Genomic DNA, 10,044 nt, shown 5'->3' with positions numbered 1-10,044 from the left:
TTACTTGCCTTGCTTCACCTTGACCCCTTCCTGATTGCAACTCCCAGTCACTGTCAGCATTTTGATCCAGAGGGTGTTAGCAAGTCCCCAGTAGCCCATTTCCTTCCAGGCCTTGTATGTCAGGGTTTTTGTGGAGGACTCTGGACCTCCTCGGTTTTCTAGCCGGTTCTTTAGCCTACAGTGCGACCCCACCTCCAAGGCACCCCTCCCTGTCCTTTTTGTACAACTCAAATGCCCTGGTGGGCCGGAACCATCCACAACTTGGCGTTCAGGGGCCGAGGTCAAATGTTTAGCACATGATTACACTGAAATTAAAAATAGGATTAGTTACTTGTGGATCCATTCCTCCTGTCAATGGACCCATAGCTTTAACCAAGGAGAGTGGCTGATAGAATAGGTCCTGTCTCTGCTCAATCAGTGGGGCCCCTGGAGTGCATGCCAGCCCCAAACAAATGCCAAGTCTTCTCCTCTCCCTAAATCGTTGTTGCTTTCAGGCTGCAATCCTAGGCATGCTTACATGGGAGTGAGCCTTACTGGGCACACCATGGAGCATATTTCTGAGAAAGCAGGCAGAGGATGGTGCTATAAGACAGTCTCCAGCTCCTGTGTTGCTGCAGGATATCTGCGGGCCAGGAAAATAGTCCCTGCGGGCCGAATCCATCCCCCGGGCCTTATGTTGTGCAGGCCTGCTATAGAGTTTATATCCAGGGATAACAGTGTGCCACTGGCTCTCACTGTTCCACCATGTTTCTGTTATGCCCACTATATCTGTTTCTGCGTTAGCAACCAAGCACTCCAGCTCACCCATCTTGGCTCGGAGGCTTCTGGCATTGGCATATAAGCACCTACACGCTGAATCTCTTCCCTGGTGTCTGCTATCTTTCTTTTGACTCCTTGACCAGCTGGCACAGCCTTCTGCCTGCTCTTTATGTGGTTCTGCTCTGTTCCTTTCTGTTTTATCTGAATTCTTTGCACCCTTGCACTTTGAACGATGGCTTTTGCTGAACCGGATACTGCCCAGCTCCTGTCAGCTATTCCCCAGGTGTCATTTTAAAAGCTGCTCTGTGACCTTTTTGTTTTTAAGCGCCAGCAGTCTGGTTCCATCTTGGTTCAAGTGGAGCCCGTCCCTTTTGTACAGGCTTTGCTTGCTCCAAAATGTATCCCAGTGCCTAACAAATATAAACCCCTCCTCCCGACACTAATGTCCCATCCACGCATTGAGACCCCTCAGCTCTGCCTGTCTCGCTGAGCCTGCATGTGGAACAGGTAGCATTTCTGAGAATGCTACCTTGGGGGTCCTGGACTTCAGTACACTACCTATCAGCCTAAATTTGGCTTCCAGGACCTCCTGACTACATTTCCCCACATTGTTGGTGCCAACATGCACCACGACAGCTGTCTCCTCCCTAGCACTGCCTAACAGCCTATCTAGACGCTGTGTGATGTCTGCAACCTTCGCACCAGGCAGGCAAGTCACCGTGTGGTCTACAAATGGGTCACAGACCCATATCTCTATACTCCTAAGGATCTAATTGCCCACTACAAGGAGGACCCCACCCCCCGGAGGAGTATCCCCTGTGCAAGAAGATATAGGCTGATCATCCACGGAAGAGGTCCCTTCTAAAGGAACATTTTCCTCTTCCTCAGACTGATGTCCTCCTTCCTGGAGACCTTCATTCAGCAGAGAAGCTATCAGCCTTGGAGTGGGATGCCTCTACCACGTCCCTGAAGGTCTTGGCCACATACCTCTCTGTCTCTCTGAGCTTCCCCAGATCTGCCACCTTGGTCTTGAGGGAACGCACCTGTTCCCTGAGAGCCAGGAGCTCCTTGCACTGAGCACACACCCATGACTTCTGCCCATGGGGCAAATAGTCATACATGCGACACTCTCTGCAATACACTGGGAAGTGCTCCTTCCCCTGCTGGCTTCCTATCTTCCTAACTGGTTTTGTTGGCTGTTTAAAGTATTTAGAGAGGTTGATTAGAAAGTTAAGTCTTGGCTGTATTGGTCAGCTATTTAACTGTTCAAACTTCCTTTCCCAAGAATATGAAGGAGCGAGTAGTACTTACATTCTCTTTCCACTGGGCTCCTTGTGATCAAGGGGACTCGTTTCAGGCTCCCCCGCACACTTCACCGCTAAACTCCACTCAAAACTCCAATGCCCTGTTTGCTATCCCTGTTCGCTAGGTTCTCGTGCCTTCGCCTCTTATACAGAGAGTAGGCTTCAAACTGAGACACAGGAATGTGGCCCCTCCCACTAGGTAGGACTCACTACTGCCCTAGCTGACTCCTCCCTCTGTCCCCCTCCAGGCAGAGAGAAACAACAGCTAAATGCCACAGAGCCCCCAAAGCAAGCCCTGGCCAATGCTAGCCCTGGCAAGGAACACACACACACACACACACACACACACACACACAACCACACGGGCTTCTCCCTTAAAGAGAAACCAGCCCTTCAAAATCTCCCCTTCTCCTGTTAGTTTGAAATAAAAAGGCTTGCTGCTGTTTTGTGTAGAAAAGTTTCCTGACCTCCCTGAATCTGCTTCTGCTTTTCTCGGAGTAGGCTTCAAACAGTAGCAGTTTCCTGCACCGAGCAGGGGTTTGGACTAGATGACCTCCAGTGCCCCTCCCGGCTCTAATATTCTGTGATTCAGTGATTCTAGGATTTCTCCACCCAATGAAATAATGAAGCCTGGAATGGAAGAGTTGCTATGAGACACAGAAAGAGCTGGTCTTGGCATAGCAAGCAAGTCCCCTTTGCTAAGCAGGGTTCACCCTGGTTTGCATTTGAACAGGAGACTACACATGAGTGTTGCAAGCTATTCCCCTTAGGGGATGGGGCACAGCTCAGTGGAAGAACATCTGTCTGCTTGCATGCAGAAGGTCCCAAGTTCCCTCCCTGGCAGCATCTCCAAGATAGGGCTGAGAGAGACTCCTGCCAGCAACCTTGGAGAAGCCCCTGCCAGTCTGGGTAGACAGTCCTGAGCTAGAAGGACCAGTGGTCTGACTCAGTAGAAGACAGCTTCCTATGTTCCTGCCAGAGATGCCTTTGGGGAAGGCATTGGGAAACTAATTGTTTACTGGGCCTGCGTGAAGCTTCAGCCAAAGCTGAATACTCTGCCCAGTAACCCCTGCCACCATGCAGGGCTGTGCTTTCCCTGTGCCAGGGGTGGGGGTGGGGCTCCTTTAAGGGCAACGGGGCCTTTTGGAGCCCCTGCACCATCTTGGAAGGCGTGCACAGAATGCTGGGAAGTGTAATCCTTCCAGGGCGTTGCTCCTCTTAAAGGGCCCTCCCAGCACTGAGAAAAGCGGAGTTCAGCCGGGTGGGAAGTGGCTCTCAACACTGAAGGGGTGTTGTTGTTTTGTTTTTGCCAGAGTGGCCCCTGCTTGAGAGCACGGCTCGTCCCTTGTGGAGTTAGATCCAGGAGCCCAGAACCTTCTTAACGTGGCCCCTCCCTGTCCCAGGGGCTGCTGGTAATTTCTAAAGCACCTTCTGCATACCATTTAATGTTTCACAGCCTCTCTTCTGTGATTGCTCACACTACAGACCCTATGAGGATGGCGACTGTTCTTCCTAAGGCACAGCTGAGGTGGTGGGGGACCCCTTTAGTAGTAGCCCTGGGATGTAACGGGACCTCCCAGTTCAGCCCTCTTGGCTCTCAAGGATGCTGCCATCCTGGCGGGCCTTGGGCGGAGGGCTGCCTCCCCGGGGAAACAGCCCTTTTCAGCCCTCCGCCATGGAGGGCACCCTGGCCTTGTGGGGTTCTGCGCATGGCCCGCCATCCCCGGCGTCGGCCCCCTCTCTCCGCAGCCGGCCCAGCTGTCAGAGTGAGGGGTGATTCTGCCCGCTCCCCTCCATCTGCTTCGGGGAAATAATGAGCTGATGCGTGTGCGTTGTGAATTTCCTGGGCCCTTTCCCTTCCCGCGAGGGATTGAAGAAACCTCCCTGGGGAGACCTTGAGAGACGAGCAAGCAGTTCCACTTAGATCTACCGCCATGGCACAAAAGACAGGCCAATAAAGTTGCCACCCGCTAAAGAGAGTGCTTGGCAGATCCCACCATGGGAGGGAGGGAGGGAGGGAGGGAGAGAGAAACCCACACACAGGCACCCCACTCCATCTTAGGAGGCAGCCCGGGGAGCACGCTCCAGGAGTCCTCATCCATGCACTTCCAGGCCCCATTCACTCCCTCCTCTTCTTCCTCCGAGCCCGGAGCCGCGGCTGGGGGCCATTCCCGAGCCCTGGCACCTGGCCACGGCCACTGCTGTGTAATACGGAGTGGCATTTTCGTGCCAGGCTCTGAGCGCCTGCATTGCTGAGCCGCTTCCCCTCGCCAGGGAGAGGCAGGCCAAGCCAGGTTTCTGCATTTCACCAGCTCCTTCTTGCCAGGCACTCGGTCCTCCTTGCTCCAGCTGCCTGGCAAAGAGGCCGGCCGGCCGGCCTGCTGTTGCCCTCCCGCCAGAACCAGGGGGCCTTGGCAGCGGAGGGCCAGCCCCGTCCTCCGCCGAAGGTGGGGCAACAGCCAGCAGCAAGACAGAGGCGCTCCCGCTTGGAGGTTACACCCTTGCTGGGATCCAGGGGCTGCGTGTGAATGAGTGACAAAGCATTGGCCTTGTTGCAGACGGCAGAGAGACCCTGCCCTGGCCCTGCCCGGCCCCTTCAGCCTATCTGGTAGCAGCCCTGACTCCCCCTTGGTCTCCCCAAAGAGCACCAATCAGTTTTCCTGGCAAGCTCAGGGGATCTCCGGTTGAACCATAGACAGACAGCTGCCCTGAGCCTGTGAAGGGAGGCCTTGGGTCTGTGTCTTCTAGCTCATGCTCTACACTGACTGGCAGCAGTTCTCTGGGCTTGCAGAAGGCAGGCGTCTCTCCCAAGCCTCCCTGGAGATGCTGCCAGGGATTGAACCCAGGACCTTTGGCATGCCGAGCAGATCTTCTGTCACTGAGCTGCTAGTCCACACAGGGAGCTGCCTTCTGCCGGGTCAGATTCTTGGCCCATCTTGGTTTAGTCTACAACACTGACTGGCAGCAGCAGCAGCAGCAGGCTTTCCAGGCAGGAATCAAACTGAACCCTGGACCTTCGGCGTGCCCGGCAGCTGCTTGTCCAGACCCACTCCAGGACACAGAGCCCGTGATGAGGTCTGCAGGCAAGGCAGGGCTGGTCAGGTCAGCACCATGGACAGAGCCATGGCCCTTGTGGATTCAGCCACAGCCAAGCCAAAGTCAGACTGAGCTCTTAAATACCTGCCAGGTGCTTCACTTGCCTCCCTGCCCGGAGAGCAGCAGTCTTGAAAGAGCAGCCCTCGGGGGTCCTGGAGCCCAGCACCCCTCCTCTCCAGCGGATCCTGCCTCTCCTGTTGCTGGCGCCGATGTGCAGATATTAGGGAGGGTGAGAGAAACGGAGCATCTGGCTCCCCTTGCCAGCCCGGCTTCAGGGGCAATGCCTCTGTGAGCTTTGTCGGAGGGGCTTCGTCTTTGGAGCTCTGGCAGACGCTGGTCCAGTGTAAAGAAGGCCGCCGGGTCTGGTGCTGGTCTTCGGGATCCAAGTCGCTGGTGGTGGCTCTTCTACTAGGCTATCGCCTTCCCTGGTGCCACCATGCAGAGAAGATGGTGGTGGTCAGAAATTAGTTGGCACATTCCCTGGAACATTCAGTGGGTAGAAGGGATGGGGGCAGTTGTGGCTCCTGGCCTGGCTTCTCCTCAGCATTTGGAAGTTTGGTTTTGGAACCTAGGAAGCTGCCACATACTGAGTCAGAGCATTGGTCTATCTAGCTCAGGGTTGTCTACACAGACTGGCAGCGGCTTCTCCAAGGTTGCAGGCAGGAGTCTCTCTCAGCCCTCTCTTGGAGATGCTGCCAGGGAGGGAACTGGGAACCTTCTGCTCTTCCCAGAGCGCTCCATCCCTGGAGGGGAATCTCTTCCAGTGCTCTCACACATCAAGTCTCCCATTCAAATGCAACCAGGATGGACCCTGCTTAGCTAAGGGGACCAGGCATGCTTGCTACCACAAGACCAGCTCTCCTCTCCTTGTGCTCATTAAGCACTACCATTGAGTGCTACCAGGCTCCTCGTTAGTCCATTCTGTGGAATGGGCTTCCGTGCTAGGATGCTTGGCCATGTCTTTAGGAGCTGGCTGAGACCCGTGATCCATCTAGCTCAGCATTGTCTGCACTGACTGGCAGCTCCTTCCTGCCACCCCACAGAGGCCTGCACTTTCTCAGACAGAGGGGCTGGTGTTGTTGTCCCTCAACACTTCCTGGCAACAATTCAGCTAAATATTGGCGAGGAATTTAACGCCCTTGAGTCATCAGTCTGAGCTGATTTGCATGTTAATGGATTCTTGGCTGTCTGATTTTTCTTCCCCTCCACCTCCTCCACCTCAGAGTTTTGGGTGGACAGCGGCTGTATCCTGCACCTCCACGGCTTGTAATGTCCCCATGCAAGCGGGCACCCCTATGATATGGCCCCACTGCTCTAAATTCTCCTGTTTGATCTTGGCCCACCCCATGCTGCTAACTCACAGGCCTTCTGCTGCAGTCTTTTCCCTTGTGAATACCTAATGCGGGTGGAATGCTATGCAAAGCACCTGAATAAATATAAAAAATAATTTGCATAATAAATTCCTCTCTCTCTCTCTCTCTCTCTCTCTCTCTCACTGCATTTCCTTGTCCTGCTTGTTCAATTTGTACAATCTGAGATTCCTCATGTGAAAAACACCTCCTCCCTTGTTGCATCCTCTCTTCTGCCCCACCCACTCACCACATGACCCCCCAACTACCCCCCTGCAAAGGGCCCCCCAGTGATGTGTAGAGAGAACCAGGAGAGGAGAGCTGGTCTCATGGTAGCAAGCATGACTTGTCCCCTTAGCTAAGCAGGGTCTGCCCTGGTTGCATTTGAATGGGAGACTTGATGTGTGAGCACTGCAAGATATTCCCTCAGGGGATGGAGCCGCTCTGGGAAGAGCATCTTGGTTCCCAGTTCCCTCCCTGGCAGCATCTCCCAGACAGGGCTGAGAGAGATTCCTGCCCGCAACCTTGGAGAAGCCGCTGCCAGTCTATGAAAACAATACTGAGCTAGATAGACCAATGGTCTGACTCAGTATATGGCAGCTTCCTATGTTCCTACCACAGGGCAGCCAGGCTCACCCATATGATCCTTTGATTCCAGCAGGCTGCAAAGGAAAGCCAGACCTAAAACTGGCAGCACGGTGTCTGAGGTCTCTGCTGGAGCTTGCTTATCCTGAGGATAGCAGAATTCTGTGGGCCAAAAGAGGGGGTGCTTAGGCCAGCCAGACCTGAAGCCTCTTGCTTAGAAAATTTGCTCTTTATTGTTATTAGTCGCATATGTAGCTTATCCTTCCTCGAAAGAGGTCAGGCTAATGACTATGAGTTACCCCTATTTTATCCCCACAACAACCCTGTGAGGGAGGTTGGGCTGAGAGAGAGTGACTAGCCCAGGCTTAACCAGTGAACTTCTTGGCTGGGCAAGAATTTGAACCCAGACCTTCTTGGCGCTAATCCAGCACTCTAACCACTGCTCTGCTTTTCCTGGAACCCTCCAAATTCCAACTTACTTGCCTCTTTTCCCTTGCAGTGGCAGTACCGGGGGGGGGGATAATGGTGGGGAGAAACAGAAGGAACAAAATGCATTTTGGGGAGTGGGAGCTTTATCATTTGTGTTAGGTTTTGAAAGAGAAATAATGGTATATTTTGCATTAATGCTCCCGTCCTAAACATATTTCCTCTGAAATAGGTTGATGGTGATTAAATTCACTTTCACATGTTCAGGCTGTCAGCCTTGTCACCCTCCTCTGGTTCCACTTTTATTCTCACCGTTTCCCTATGAGGGGGAGAGTTTTTGCAAGGGAATGACCTGAAGGGGAAAGGCTTAAGAATCCGCCTCTTCAGATGGCAGCCTCAGTGGCTACAGTTCTAAAAACAAGATTACAAAACCCCTAAAATGTGAACACTACGCTACATAGAACCCTCCCCTTCACCCTGAAACTGTATTCAAAGATAGCCCTTACTCTATTTATCTGAATCCAAGACTAGGGTTCTTCCAGGTTCTTTAACGTTATAAATCAGGGGGGTCTCTTAAATTTAGAGTCATAAGAACATAAGAGCAGCCCTGCTGGATCAGGCCCAAGAAGGCCCATCTAGTCCAGCATCCTGTTTCACATCCTGGGAGCCCACAGGCAAGAGGTGAAGGCAGGCCCTCTCTCCTGCTGTGACTCCCCTGCAACTGGGACTCAGAGGCATCCTGCCTTTGAGGCTGGAGGTGGCCTGTAGCCCTCCAACTAGTAGCCTTTGTTAGACCTCTCCTCCATGAAGTTACCCAAACCCCTCTTCAAGCCATCCAGGTTGTTGGCTGTCACCACATCCTGGAGACTTTAAAAGAAACTTGTATTTAAATACTTTTGTTTTGTTTTGTTGTACTCTGTTTATTTATTAAAACATTTTTATAGCGCCCAAAACGTATGTCTGGGTGTGGTCCATGATGAATTGGATTGGATTGGATTAGAAAGAAAGGATCTAGGTCATTGTCGATGAAAACAGAAAACAGATATTAAGCAACTTCCACCACCGTGAGGATTAGTGTCAGGCGAATTTGTAAGCCAAGGATCTAGGTGTCTCACTCACTGTACCTATGTCCTGATTTGTAAAATATGACCTTGATCAAGACACTTACTATTACGATCCCAATACGGAGCCTGTATACCAGCATCAGAAAAATTAGAATCCTTTGAATCCTTGTGTGTTTTGGGAAGCTTTGACCACACACATGTCATGGGGATGGGGTCATAGCTTACGGGTGGAGCATCCTATGTAGAAGATTCCAGGTAGCATTCCCAGGTATGGCTGGGAAAGATTCCTTCCTGAAAACCTGGAGGGCTTCTGCCAGTCAGAGTAGGAAATACTGAGCTAGATGGACCAAGGGTCTGACTCAATAAAAGCCAACTTCTTATGTTTCTATGCAGCTGAAGGACTCTGCCTTTGGAGCGATGCTCTTTGCACTGCAGCGGTCTTAAGAACATAAGAACAGCCCTGCTGGATCAGGCCCAAGAAGGCCCATCTAGTCCAGCATCCTGTTTCATACAGTGGCTCACCGGATGCCTCTGGGGAGCCCACAGGCAAGAGCTGAGGGAATGCCCTCCCTCCTGCTGTGACTCCTCTGCAACTGGGACTCAGAGGCATCCTGCCTTTGAGGCTGGAGGTGGCCTATAGCCCTCTGACTAGTAGCTGTTGATAGGCTTCTCCTCCATGAAGTTATCCAAACCCCTTTTAAAGCCATCCAGGTTGTTGGCTGTCACCACATCTTGTGGCAGAGAATTCCACAGCTTGATTATACGTTGTGTGAAAAAGCACTTCCGTTTGTTGGTCCTAGATTTCCTGGCAATCAATTTCCTCTTCCTTCGGGGTAAATATAGGACATAACCTCAATTTAACTTCTAATTTTAGGGGGGGGCATCTTAAATTCAGCGCCGTCTTCCATTCGGGTCGTCCGGGGGCCTGTGAGCATGCACAGAGTGCGTCCCTCCTTGCACGCCAGACATCTAAGAGGAAGAGGTGGGGATAGAGCCTTTCCAGGTCTGGCAGCCAGAGGCAGGCTGCAGTTGTCCTGCCGCTTCCTATTTCAGACTTAAGGGCTCCTGGCAGTCTTCCCCACAGGGCAGTGCAGTGTGTGTGTGTGTGTGTGTGTGTGTGTGTCCGTCCCACGAGTCCTGGCTCTTCTCCCCGGCCCCCTCTTCTCTCTTCTCATCTACAAGTTCGTATCAGAGCTGAAGGCAGAACCCCTGGCAATCAGATGGGATTTATTGCTCCCTGTCAGATGTCAGGCAAATGACAGCATTTTGACAGTCTCGATCACCGTCGCTCCTGATTGACAGCAGATGGTTTGTTTCCTAGTCAAGTGTGTTTACACACAGTGGGGGGGGGGAGGAGAGGGCACTGTGTGTGGCATCCGGAACATCTGGGCATTATGCCTCCCCCCCGCCCCACATCAGATCATCAGGGCATCGCCAAATGTCCACCCATGACCCTGCCAC

This window comes from Hemicordylus capensis, chromosome 14 (assembly GCF_027244095.1).
Source record: "Hemicordylus capensis ecotype Gifberg chromosome 14, rHemCap1.1.pri, whole genome shotgun sequence".
NCBI classification, from domain to species: Eukaryota; Metazoa; Chordata; class Lepidosauria; order Squamata; family Cordylidae; genus Hemicordylus; species Hemicordylus capensis.
The sequence above is the reverse complement of the archived record's forward strand: the minus strand, read 5'-3'. Positions refer to the sequence as shown.